General features: G+C 43.6%; 1 protein-coding gene across 5 annotated transcripts in view; it reads right to left on the reverse strand.

The window, feature by feature from the left end:
* Positions 1 to 7,514, reverse strand: part of LOC130356074 (uncharacterized) — a 100,040-nt gene extending 92,526 nt beyond the window's left edge. The window contains exons 1-3 of one of the 5 annotated variants that reach the window (XM_056557109.1): positions 5,992 to 7,514; positions 3,978 to 4,071; positions 118 to 195 (exon numbers count right to left, since the gene is read on the reverse strand). The gene's annotated coding sequence lies outside the window, so the exon portion shown is untranslated. Of the gene's footprint in view, positions 1 to 117; positions 196 to 2,394; positions 2,412 to 3,693 lie in introns of those variants that run through there. The other 4 variants (XM_056557106.1, XM_056557107.1, XM_056557105.1 and 1 more) reach the window with 4 other exon arrangements.
* Positions 7,515 to 14,477: the final 6,963 nt, after the last annotated feature.

Here is a 14,477-nt window from a genome sequence, read left to right on the forward strand (position 1 = left end):
TGGGGAGGTCCACAATTAATAATGTATTTACTTATAGTTTTTTTCCATCCTGAATGCCATCTAAAAGTAAATAAATTATTACTCAAATACACACACCAACTTATACTAAAAACTTACCAGAAATTATAGGTGTGCTGGAAGCTGTTCTGGTATACTTTAACGTCCTTAAACTGAATTAGAAAACTGTGAATTACTCTGTAAAATACAAAATGGTTCACAGTGGGTTAATATGTACAACATGGACCAAATGATGTTTGTCTGGTTTAACCATATAATTTCAAAACCGCTGAGACTCTTCATTAGGTGATAAGGTAATTGTCAAGTTATATCACCAGGGAATCCCCACAGGTCAAGTCTGTGTATCTGTATGTCTCTTTAAAGGGGAGCACCGGTGGAAAACAAATGTTTCAACTGGTGCCAGAAAGTTAAACAGATTTGTAAATTACTTCCATTAACCCTTCCAGTACTTATCAGCTACTGAATACGACAGATATAATACAGTACAGAGTAATTTGTGAAGTTCTTTCCAGTCTGACCATAGTGCTCTCTACTGACACCTCTGTCCTTGTCAGGAACTGTCCAGAGCTGGAGAGGTTTTCTATGGGGACTGTCCCACTCTGGACAGTTCCTGACCCAGACTGAGGTTGTCAGCAGAGAGCACTGTGGTCAGACTGAAAAGAAGTGCACAATTTTCTCTGGAGCATAAAGCTGCCAATAAGTACTGGATTAAGATTTTGAAATTGTAATTTACAAATCTGTAAAACTTTCTGGCAACAGTTGGTCCGAAAACATTTGTTTTCCAATTGTTTCCACCGGAGTTCCCCTTTACATTAGGTCCACAACCACACCATGAAAAGATGTAGCAAAGCTGAGGTATTAAAGGGGTTCTCCACTCCTAGACATCTTATCCCCTATCCAAAGAATAGGGGAAAAGATGTCTGATCACGGGGGGCCCCCCCCATCTCTGCTGCGGCACTGCTGTCATCTGATACATGGAGCTAATTTTGCTTTGTGCCTGATGACTAGCGATGCGGCGCTGATGTCATGGCCACGCCCCCCTCGTCTATGGGATGGAGCTGCATGGAGATCGTTGGGGGGGGGGGGGGGTGGTCCCAGCAGCGGGCCCCCCTTGTGATCAGGAATCTTATCCCTCATGCTTTGGATAGGGGATAAGATGTCTAGAGGCGGAGTACCCCTTTAATGCAGCAGAGCTTATTTTGTAATTGGACACAACTCATAGCATTTGCTGTAAATGTCGGATACTATCCCTATAGATTACAGCAGAGGAGGCTCATATTTCCCATTGCTGAATATAACTCAATGGAAGAGATGTACATGGCATTCTCCATAATAGCAAAGGAGAGAATACAACAGAATGAAAGCACAAAATAATCAGTAAGGTCCTGTTTACATGAATGGGACAGAGATGCATTGAGGTACAATACCAGGCATAGCTGCATGCTATCCCTATCTGATTTATCAATGGTTTTCAATAGACATACCCCTATTATACCCCCTATTTCGTCAACTATTCACCGTACTGTGCAAAGAAGGAAATGAAAAGACAACATTGATAAAACAAGCAACATTGCATCATCAATCAGCTTATCGGCGTGATCAGAGACTTTTCCATTGTGTCCAAAATAGTTACATGAACCTTAGAGCATATTTACTATTTAAACAATGTAAACTTTAGTCTAAAGATGCGCCACATTGATCACTTGTCTGTTGCTACTATAAGCTGCCGACACCATTGGAAAGCTGATAACTGTACCTTTACTGGAGCTGATGGTGGCTGTCAAACTTATTAATATATAAAATGTATAAATATTTCAATAAAATTTAGAGTTACTGGAGATGTGGATCTGGCATTATATCCGAGATGTGGACAGGGTGCAGGATGGTGGCAGAAATTGTATATACCGAATATTGGTGGTGCTCAACTATGGAAGACCATTGTGGAAACATACAAAGAAAGAATGTAGATAGTGGCACTCCACCTTTGTTGTTAAAAAAAAAAATATATAAAGTTCTGTATTCGTATTTCTTTTAAAGTAACATGGCAAAATTGGACGTGGACAGAGACTGAAGTAACGAGTATTGTTATTTTTAAGGAAATACAAATAAAGGACTTCATTTTAACAACAAAGATTGAGTTCCACTATATCCATTCTTTCTGTATATGCTTAAATGAAATATTTTGCTCAGCCAAGTGTCAAGAAGGCAGGTTGTTCAAGTTGATCAAGTGCCGCAGCCTGTGAAAGTGATCTAGAACAAGATCTTAAACAGGTGCTAATTCCCCAGGTATAGGGGTATACACAATATATGGTGTAAACAGGTTTGTGTGATTACAATAAATGCAATTTTATTATCTATACCATATATCGTCTATACCTCTGGGGAATTCGCCCCTTGAAGATGCAGATTTTTTGTTCTGTATTATTTCCACTTGTCGTACTGGTCAGCTCTGCCTGCACCTGGGTTGGATCATGGCTGCATCCCTGTGATTTAAAGGACAAGTATCACGAACAAAAACTTATCCCCTATCCTTCGGATAGGGGATAAGTTTTTGTTCGTGATACTTGTCCTTTAAACTCTGCCTCCTTGACACTTGGCTAAAGTGGTACTCCGGTGGAAAACTTATTGTTTTTAAATGAACTGGTGCCAGAAAGTTAAACAGATTTGTAAATTACTTCTATTAAAAAATCTTAATCCTTCCAGTACTTATTAGCTGCTGAATACTACAGAAGAAATTACTTTCTTTTTGGAACAGAGAGCTCTCTGCTGATATCATGACCACAGTGCTCTCTGCTGACATCTCTGTTCATTTTAAGAACTGTCCAGAGTAGGAGAAAATCCCCATAGCAAACATATGCTGCTACAGTTAATAAAATGGACAGAGATGTCAGCAGAGAGCACTGTGCTCGTGATTCAGCAGAGAGCACTGTGTTCCAAAAAGAAAATAATTTCCTCTGTAGTATTCAGCAGCTAATAAGTACTGGAAGGATTAAGATTTACAAATCTGCTTAAGTTTCTGGCACCATTAAAAAAAAAATATATATTCCACCGGAGTAACCCTTTAAGAAATAAATAGGTTTTATAGGTAAGTCAATAGGTCTACAGGTTTGGCAACCACCATCGGCTCTAGGAAAGGTACAGATTGAGTTTATAAATGAACAGCTATTCAATGATATCTGCAGCTATAACAGCAAATACAGATTCCTTTTCCGTTTTTTTGCCAAGACCACACCCATTTTAGGAAAACCTGTGCCCCTTTGTCAAGCAATAAACAAGAGTCAATAACAATAAATGTGGTTCAATCCATATAAGCCAGGTAGTTTTAATTTTTTTTTGCGCAAATTGCATCAGAGATATCTGCAAACAGTATATCTGCACAATTTAAAGTAATGAAAAATACCTTTGAATATACAGCGTAATTAAAATTAAAGAACACATATCCTCATGACTACATCTATGCTGTTATTTTTTTGTTATTAAGTACAATGAGAAAGTAATAATCTAAGCATCAAGACACGCACAAGTAATATTAAGGATATTGACAGTGTTATCAAAGCCATTGTGCCCTACACTACATTACACTTTTGTTTTAAAAGAAAGATATACAAGTAAAATGCCAAACATCCTCTAATTCCCCTCTACTACTGTGCTGGCTTTATGTGCAGGTAGACTCACGTGAGAGATGCTGTGTATGAAGAAGAAGCTGCACCACCTCTGGGTCCACACTGTGTAGTACTAATAGCTGATCTGATGCATCCTATTCTTCAAAGACTTCCTCAATGCCCCACCCTCCAGAGCTTCTCTGAGCCCTGAGCCTGTTTCCTACCACTAGTAGACTATAAAACAATGCAGGTGACTTTATTCCAGATTTACATTTGACCACTTTGTATTGTTTTGTAGCAATTTATTGGACGTAGTATTACATACAGTTACAGCTCTGGGCGCATTGTGTCAAATACCTGAAAATTAGTAAAATATGAACGCCCTGTAGATGTCCATGGTGGTCTTGTTCAACATAAGAGCAACATTCGAGAGACTTCCGATGTTTGAAAGCTACAAGACATGCACATACATAAAATGCAGAAATACATGTAGGTAGTAGTATTTGTTCATATGTAGTATACATATGAATAAATAATATAAAAGTTATTTGTTAATAATCACAAGGGAAAAATAGTAGTAGCTCCCCTGTATTCTGTTCTGCTCCTACTCCTCTTCAGTGGGCATTGAAAGAGGGACATTGCCATCAGCTGATGTTACTGTCCGGCATCTTCAAGCAGATGTGCCTGTGTAGGGCATGTCTGCTACCGGAAGCTCTTGCTCTAATAAAGTGGCAGAGCAGAGGGCTGCTGGATTCCAATGGTGGTGTGGGCTGGAGGTGAAACACAAGCTGCACAGCACCTGGCTGTATGTGGCACCCAAGCAGCAGTTTGGCCACCTCCCTGGTATATGTTGTCTGTGTTAGGACATTGTGTTGATGCTGTTTTATATTTTATTAAATGATTCATATTTTATATGTTAAAGTAGAAAATAAGTCACACCTCAAAATGTAACATGCTGTATCAAGAGGATAAAACACCAGTGGATTGGCTAAGCTTTATTATCAATATTATTTATTTTAAAGCACCAGTAATTCCAGGGCACTGTATATAGAAGGCATAAAGAGGATTTGCTCAAGATCACAATCAGAGCTCGTGTCAAAGAGGTTTTGGTAAGCCGCAGGATACACGCCTCCTGCCCTTTCTGCCATGACTGACATACTCAGTAATGGAATAAAAGCCCGCATTCTGAGGCTCCGCATTGACTCCTTGACTTATGAGCATAATATGAAGATGACAGATTCCCTTTAAGGGTCTATTCACAAGTACAGTATGCTGCACATTTTTGATAGGCAGGATTCAAAGTTGTGTCCAGTCATTTTTGTTTGCGTTGAAATTCGCAGCTTCAAGTCATGTGCATCAAATATGCACAGGATACTATACGTGTGAACAGACCCTAAGGATCTGCTCACACCGGCGGATTTCATTGCGAGATAGCAGCGTGTTTACCCTGCGAGTTTGAACCACAGAGGGACACATGCTGCTATCTCGCAATTAAAACCACCCATGTGAACAGAACCTAAAAGGTATGGTTATGTAACTCTGGGAGGACCCTGCACGTGAGGCTTACAATCACGTGTTTATTTAAACTGAGAAAGTGGAAAAACGGCACCAGATCCTTAAAACGTGACCTTTAAATTTTCCTTATTAAAATTTATACAGGTAAAGGTGCAACTGGTACAAACCACCACCAATCTGACAGGTATCCACCGAACTGGGCCTTAATCATAGAGAGGGACTAGAATCATATATTAGTGTATGTGATATTTAAATGACCAATAAAATCAAAAACATGAATGAACCAGGAATAAGCCTTAAAGGGGTACTCCGCCCCTAGGCAAAGATGTCTGATCACAGAGGTCCCACCAATGGGGACCCTTGCGATCTTGGCTGTGGCACCCCAGACCTCCAGTGCACGGAGCCATGTGACGTCACGGCCATGCCCCCCCAAGTTCGATCCGTGCACCGGATGTCTGGTGTGCCACAGCCGAGATCGCGTGCCCTATCCTTTGGATAGGGGATAAGATGCCTAGGGGCAGAGTACCACTTTAATAATTCATAATCTGATCTAGCCTCCTCCTGCAGGGTTAGTAACCTGTTCAATACCAATCATTAAAAGCATATATTAATTCACTTGATTACATCTCCCATGTAGACTTTTTCTTAAGTGTATAAAATATAAGATTTCCTATTGGGAGATTTTATTTACCCAGCTAATTATGATAAAGAGTAGTTTTGCATGGCCTCCTAAACATAATCAGAGGCTTGAATTTTGGGGTCATTCATCTCAATATAAGTGATAAGAATGATAATTATGTTTGATTAAAAAGAAATTAGGAGATGCTTGCTAGACTAACAAGAAAACCATTATTACCCTTACGAAGCTATCAGCTTGCTATTGCTAGTAACTAAGATGGAGCCTGCTTTTGGATCCATACCTGGAAGCAAGAAGAAGATTTACAGTGTCATAAAAGGAGAAGTAACATCTAACTGAAATGCATGAAGAAATGGGTCAGCAGATGGACATAAAGAACACATCAACAATCTTCTTAACATGAATCCTGCATCATATAGCTGCAAAACCAATCACAAAAGGACAAGTTGTCTTATACATTGAATCAAACCCTCCACTTTTTGATAACCCTATATAACAATGTTTCCAGAATAAAGCAAGCCATTGTGCACTCCAACCTCGGATGAGTGAGTTTATTGCAACTCTGTGTCTGGTGTCAGTTCCTCTTACTGGCACTCAGCTATTTATCTCTAATGAGGACAACGACAGTCACTCACGATTGTGGTCGAACCAGAACCGAGCCTCCACCTAAGTACAATATCATCATAATGTGACTTTGAATGTACAAACACAACACCAATACATAGGTTTATGACAGTGTTATTAGTCATTTGGTATGCCTATATATGAGTGTTAAAGGGATATGAGACTGAAGAGACTGGGGGACATTTCCTAATCTAGTCTATTCTGGGTATGCTTATAGACCAGCGTATGTGGTAGTCTCCTGTCTATTGTGCTTCTAATTTATCAAAGGTCTCACAGCCCTTGATAAATTCTGTGCTCAGACTTCAGGGTCTACAGCTTAAACTGCATTTAGACCTGCTCCAACATGGTCTGACATTTCAGCGTATTTTGGGCAGACTTGTCGCACAAAAGTCGCACTTGATAAATTCAGCACCAATGCATTTTCCAATGCATTTCCGTCTAAAATAGACTTGCATGCATCATGTTCTAAAAATCCTCTACAGCAAAAGTCGCAGAAAAGTCGCACATATTTAGACTGCAACTTTCTGTGCGACAAATTTAGACAGGAAAAACCAGTCTAAATCCTTTGATAAATCTCCCCCACTGTTTTAAAATCACCTTGTGCAATTCACCTTATTATATTTAGGTTTCAATAAAGTTTTGTTTTTATTTAGTGACATGTAGAATTTATTTGTTGTGTAATGGATGAAAGGGCCGTAACTCTGAGGGTAGGGTCACTCTGGTGCGAGGACGGGTGAGTAACTGGGCCCTGTCCAGGTAATTGTCCTAGATAGAATGAGGCAAATCAGCTGATGTGTATGTAAAAATGCCTACAGAATCGACTGCAACAATACATCACATCATACAACATCAGTAAGAACAAACAAAAGTAATAACTATCAGGTTAAAAATATATATATTTTTTTGTTGGTTTCAACCTAAAACACTTAATTTTTGCTTTCAGTAAGTTCAAAGTGATTGATTTATTGTTGCAATCGATCTAGTAGTTATTTAACATACACATATACTACCATATAAAAGGATACAGTCATGTTCATTACAGTTTTAACCCATATCACAGTAAAGACTTCAAATTTTTTGTACAATATTTTTTTCACTATTTATTGCATAAAGACCAGTTTTATTAAATGGTCATCTCTCTTCTAGCCCCCCCCCCTTTAATCTCCCATATAATAATTTTTTCTTTAACAAATCACCGATATTAAACCTATTAGACCAAACTAGAGGACAGTAATTATACTTGTTTGTTCATATATTTTCTCAGGTTGTATAGGGTACACATCCTTTCTTATTGCCAGTGCTTGTTTGGTCTCTATCTGTTTCCCAATTTTGTAGAGCTACCTATATTTGTTTTTAAATAATTAAAGGAAGAAGTAGAAAACTAAAAGGTTTGGTCATTAATGTATCCTATATGCTTGAATAATCAGCTTGTACTATGGGTCTTTCCATTTAGAAACCCACTACCTTGTTTGGCAATTGTAGCTATGTGTGTATATTTTCACACATAACCTATTTGTATATATATTTATATGCCAGCAATTCTGATTCCACAATAAAATCTCTATTTAATATTGGTAAGTCTAACTATTCAATTCTAATGACGCACCCTCTTTTGTTATAGAGGAAAAGGATGTTTTGGTCAATCCTATTCACTGCTAAAGTCTGTGAAAAAGAAACATAACGGAAAGTCATATGCAGTTTACTTTGATGTTTATGAGAATGACCCACAAAATTACTTGCATTTTGGCTTTGTGAACTTGTGATTTTAGTGTGACTGCAGTTTATATTTTATATTATTCTACATTCACTAGGGGCCTTTTTGGTAATATCCTTCCATGGGATAAATGGTAACCAGAGTTACAAGGTTAACAAGTATGTCTAAAAATGTTTTCCTCAGTCCCCTAATTTATAGTTACATATGGTTGAACAAAGAAATACCTCCATCAAGCTCAACCAAAGAACTGAAGGGAAGGGTATGGTTGGATAAAGGGGAAGGGATGTGAATTTATATTTTTGCATAAGAATTAATGTTATTTTGTTCTATTCCAGTGTTTCCCAAGCAGGGTGCCTCCAGGTGCTACAAAACTACAACTCACAGCATCCCTGGACAGCTAAAGGCTGTCCAGGCATGCTGGAAATTGTAGTTTTGCCACTTCTGGAGCCACCCTGGTTGGGAAACTGTTCTATTCAATGGTTCACAATTAATTTTTGTCCCAGGGGAATAGAAGGCATAGATGGCTATGCATTCTGTGCAGACTCTGAACAAACTATGAACGCGTTCATACTTAGTTCAGACACAGAAAAAAGATTTTTTTGTACTCCATGTAAAATCTTTGTCGTAGCCTTCATTGGGGGACACATATACTGATGGGTATATGCTCTTGCCACTAGGAGGCACTAACACTAGGGGAAAAAAAAGTCGGCTCCTCCCTGGCAGGTTATACCCACCCACTGGAAGTGAGGTTATCAGTTTTGTCACCAAGCAGTAGGAGAAGCCAACAAAGAAATATGTCCGAAGGAGCATAGAAAAGAATCCTGGATTAAAAAAAAAAAAGAAAATCCGGACAAAGAATGAGAAGAAATGGGTGGGTGCGGTGTACCCCAATGAAGGCTACAAGAAATAGTTTTTACGGTGAGTACAAAAAAAAAAAAAAAAAAATCCTTTTCTCGGTCACTCTTCATTGGGGGACACCTATACTGATGGGACGTACCAAAGCAGTCCCCTAGGGAGGGAAAAACAACCAACAGCAAAAGGGGAATCAGTCCAGAGACCAACCCACTCGACCGTAAGGCCTGAGGACGAGATCCAGGGCAGAGACAACAGAGGCCCACAAACTGAGCTCCCGGAAGAACCCCCGTCCATGGAGAATGACTAGGACGCCAAGGAAGAGACTGTTCTATGTAGAGACTCCATAGCCACAGTCCATAAAGAGAGACAAGAAAAGGAAGCCAAAGGGCTGGAACCATCCTGGAAGAAGGTGGGAATCAACCCCAAGGAACAGAGAACCAGACAGAGGGCTAACCCGGCTGGGAAACAAAAATGGAAAAGGGCACAAACAAGAGAACCCCATACAGAGTCAACCAAGTCAAGAGAACATGGCGGCATAAAAAAATAAAAATGAAAAAATAAATTAAAAAAAGGGAGAGCAGTGCACGCCTGAGCAAAACTTTAGTATGGAAGGAGACCAGAAAAACACTGGAAAAAAGAAAGAAGGATGGAGACTGGCTGTGAAGAGGCCTGGTGCTAAAAAAAAAAGCGATGACCAGAACAGCTGCAGACCAAAAACCTCCATCCCAGGGGCCCGCCGCAAGCACCTTGGAGGCGAAATAAGCTTGAGTAGCGTAATCTGGATTACCAAAATGCCCACCGCCCCGGGAGTACATTGACTCACAAAAGGAGGAGACTGAAGGAATAAGGCCAAAAAGGGAGCGGAATGCCCTGGAAAGGGGCATCCCGGAACACCAGAGCGTCCGACATGAGAACTGGAGGTACCTGGGTCACCAGGAAGACTTACACCTCAGATACATCAGCCTCCAGCCTCAGATACATCAGCTGAGTGAAAGGTGGCTGAGGAGACCACGTAGACCACTGTCTGGCTTACTGGTATGGGTCCATAGTATCCAACGGGTCACTCCTTCGGACACCACGCACAGCAGTGAGGAACCGGAACTCCAGCCGCAGATACATCAGGTATGTGATGAGGGGCTGGCGGTGGAGGAAACCATGCAGAGCACTGTCTGGCTTACTGGTATAGGTCCATAGTAGACAACGGGTCACTCCGTCGGACACCGTGCATCAGCAGTGGGGTACTGGAGTACCAGCCGCGCACGCAGCAGCTGAGAGGAGTGACAGGCGAGACTACTGTGTGGCATATCGACATCAGAACCAATCCATGCCCACATAGGGAAACTTCCACAGAGACCTCGCACTAGACAGGGGGATCCAGATCCCTAGCCACGAATGCGGCAGCCTGAAGAAGAGGGAATCATATTGTATGACATGCCAGAACACCCCCATGATGGGTGACTGGCAGCCCTAGTGTCCATAGCGTCCGCCAAGAATGCAAAAAAGAAAAAAAAAAATTAAAAACTCTTGCAAGGGCACCCGACCAGTGTCTTGCCTCGATAGGGAGGGACTAGAATTCGGCTGTGGGCACGATGCGCATGACATGGCACTCAGTGGTAGACACTGAATATATCCCCGACAGTTTTCAAGGGATCGAGAAATCCCTGGCAGTGACCCGCCATGTTGGTGCGCATATGTTCCCTGACAGTGAGAACCCTGCAGAAAATAGATACGCCAGAGGCATACATCAACTGACAATGTAAATAGTCTAAGGCAGGCCACAGTACAGGGTGACTGAAGGAATAAAGCGGGCCCACGATTCCGTCCCTAGAAAAGGGACCCTGCAGATATTAAACTGATAAAAACAGATCTGACAGGCCAAGGCTGTAATAGCGATTGGTTGACACAAGGGGAAGCTCACGAAGTAATGAAAATTCCAGGGCGCAATACTATTGATGGCCACAAGAGGTGACCAGTGGTGAATTTATTTATCTATTTTTCTTAAACTTTGACAGTGCAGCCCGCCAGGAAGGGAGGGCGCACTAGAAGAACACCACCCCCAGAGCTGGCCTCAGACGTAGGCCGCATGAGGAGCACAGAGAGCAATTGGCCACGTGGCTGTAGGTCTCCGGTCAGCCCATAAAGAACGCGGCCAGGACAGTGCAAAGGATAGGAGTAAGCCTGGTACCGGAGACCTGCTGCCTGCAGCTGTAAGTCTCCGAGCAGCTTGTAAGAATGCGGCCAGGACATTGCGCCTAGCCGCAGCAGATGGGAGTAAGCGGGCTGGTGTGCCCGCACTGAGAACTCAGACCGGTGACCTTCTGCCTTTAGCTATAGGTCACCATCAGCCTATAAAGAACAAGGCCAGGACACAGAGCCTGGCTGCACCAGGTAGTAAGCAGGCAGATAACGCCCCCACTGGGGAAGCGGACAGCTGCGTGGGACCGGACACCCACTGCCCCATACAAACTGGGGCAGCAGCATAGTCTCCGGCCGGTAGTAAGATAACGTGGTCAGGGCACTGTGCCTAGCTGAAATTCATGTGTAGAGATGCGTGGCCCGAAGAGGGGGAAGGTTCACAGGACTGTCCCCTCCAGAATGGCACCAGAGGCCATGAGGGGTCCGGCCCAGCACAGCCACGTGTAATGGCGGCTGAGGAGCTGGGCACGAGAGGAAGCAGACCCCTGGATGAGCAAGAGGGATGGAGAGGGGGAATGGGGGGTTTGTAGTACATACTCACCCACGGCTCCATGTTCTTATACTCACCCTGAAGACTTCAACCAGCTTATGCCACGCTGCATCATACCAGGCTAAGATAGCAGGGCGAGCAGGGGCAAATGGGGGACCCAGACCCAGGGTACAACCTTCAGGCGCTGGCCGTTGATAAGGGGTTGACGGCCTATATGGGGGAATAGGTAACGCCATTCTCTTGAACCCCCACCTGGGGAAACAAAAGGGAGATAAAAACCTAACTAAACAGCTCCTACTAGAAAATGCCTCCTACTGACACTAGCTAAAACAGATTACCTCACTTCCAGTGGGAGGGTATATCCTGCCAGGGAGGAGCCGACTTTTTCCTAGTGTCAACGCCTCCTAGTGGCAAGAGCATATATCCATCAGTATAAGTGTCCCCCAATGAAGAGCGACCGAGAAATGGAATTTCTGTGCCGGTAACACCTTGAACGGAAATTCCGTTGTGTACACAGTGCAGCAGAATCCTGTTGAATTCAATGGGACTCTGCTGCATCAGATCTCCGTGCCAGATTCCAATGCGGAATCTGGCATGGAAATTCTGACATTTGAATATGGCCTCAGTAACGGAAACAGCAAGCCTAGACTATTTGAAGGAATAATGTATAGATGGCTAAAAGGACAGTGGTGGCCGCTGTACGATAGCTCACCCTCAATAATAAAGAGGTCTACATTTTATTTTGTCACTTCTGTATTTTTTATCTTTGTAATCTTTCTTTCTAGATAAGTACAGTGCTTAGCTGTCACAGTCAGTCCTATACATTTGAATGGAGAGGCAGTAGTCATGCCCGTCCACCCAAATAGAGGACATGGAAAACTCATTCCCATGACTGGTTCGGGTTCCACCAAGCAGAAACCTATCAATCCTGTGAGATACACCTAATATAAAAAAGGAGATTTTTTTTTATGCTTACCGTAAAATCTCTTTCTCTCTCGAAGGATCAATTGGGGGACACAGACCATGGGTGTATGCTGCTGTCACTAGGAGGCTTGACACTATGGCAACAAGAAAAGTCGGCTCCTCCCAGCAGGATATACCCGCCCACAGGCACCTGAGCTAATCAGTTTTAGTCCCAGAGCAATAGGAGAAGACCGACAGGTCAAGAGAAAACCACAAACTGTCTGAGAAATCAGAAGAAAAGGCAACAGAACACACCTTCGGACAGATAACTGAAATAGGAACACCAGAAAAAAAAGGGTAGGAGCTGTGTCCCCCAATAGATCCTTCGAGAAAGAGATTTTACGGTAAGCATAAAAAAATCTCCTTTTCTCTATCGGCTCCATTGGGTGACACAGACCATGGGACGTACCAAAGCCGTCCCTTGGGTGGGTAAGGAATCAGACAGGTGGACGGTTGGACCACCGCCGTCTGCAACGTCTTACAGCCCAGAGTAGCATCAACTGATGCGAAGGTATAAATCTGGTAGAATCTTGAGTAAGTGTGCAAAGACGACCACGCAGACACATTACAGAACTGCAAGGCCGAAGCCACGATGCCCCGAAAAACAGGTGGAATGAGCCAAACCCCTGAAGGGTGGGATCTTCCCCTTACAGCGGTAAGCTCCCAAAATAGCAGACTGGATCCACCGAAAAATGGTGGCCCTAGAAGAAGGTTGTCCTGTAAGACGACCTTCCGGAAAAACAAAAAAGGGGGTCACACTGCCGAAAGGAAAGAGTGAGTGAGAGATAAGTCTGAACAGCCCTCACCACAACCAGGTTGTGGAACAAACGCTTCCAGGGATGAGAAGGGGCCGGACAAAAAGGACAGTAGGACGATGTTCTCATTGAGATAAAAAAATCAAAAACCATCTCAGGTAAGGACGGACGGACCTGGACGGAAAACAACTTGTCCTGGTATACAACCAGGAAGATAGAACGGCAGGAGAGAGCTACCAGCTCTGACACCCTCCTAACAGAGGTAAGAGCAATAAGGAACGCCACCTTCCGGGGAAGGAGGCAAAGAGAATTGTCCCTCAGCGGGTCAAAAGGGGCACCTTGCAGTGCACCTAAGACCAAGTGTAAGTCCCAAGGGAAAGAAGGGGACCGATAAGGAGAGGCAGCATGTGCCACTCCCTGAACCAGGTTCAGACATCATAATAGAATGCCAGAGGACATTGAAAAAGAATGGAAAGGACCTTGACCCTTAACCAAGGACACATGACGTTCTCATACGTCTCCATTTCCGAGTCCTTAAGGACACATGACGTATGAGAACGTTATGTGCTTTCCCGGCCCCCCGCAGCCATCTTGAGCGGAGCCGGTGCCCGATGCCTGCTGAAATCGTTCAGCAGGCATCGGGGCATATCGCCCAGGGGGGTCATGATGACTCCCCATGTCGGCGATGGCCGCAGATCGCTGGACAATTCAGTCCAGAAATCTGCGGCGGATTGCGGGTCAATCGGGTCTCCAGTGACCCGGAATCACTGGCTGATCGGGGCCGTCTCTGACGGCCCCGAACAGCCATAGCCAGCAGGGGTGAGGTGGCACCTCACGATCGCCCTGATTCGTCGGCCGACCGACCGACCAATCAGGGCACCTGCTGCGGGTGTCACTCCCGCAACCCGCTCCGCCCCTCTTCCGGAGGATGTGAGCGGGTGCAGGACGTGGACCCCGAGAGCTGGGGACCCCGATCCCCGGCGTCAATGTTGGGATCGGGGCCCCAGGAGCAGCGGCGGCGAGGGACTGACCTGCAGCGTGGATCAGGAGTTGGGTGAGTGACAGCCTCCTGCTGTTGCTTAGCAACAGCTCCCAGCATGCAAAAAGG

This window comes from Hyla sarda, chromosome 2, assembly GCF_029499605.1.
Source record: "Hyla sarda isolate aHylSar1 chromosome 2, aHylSar1.hap1, whole genome shotgun sequence".
Taxonomy (NCBI): domain Eukaryota; kingdom Metazoa; phylum Chordata; class Amphibia; order Anura; family Hylidae; genus Hyla; species Hyla sarda.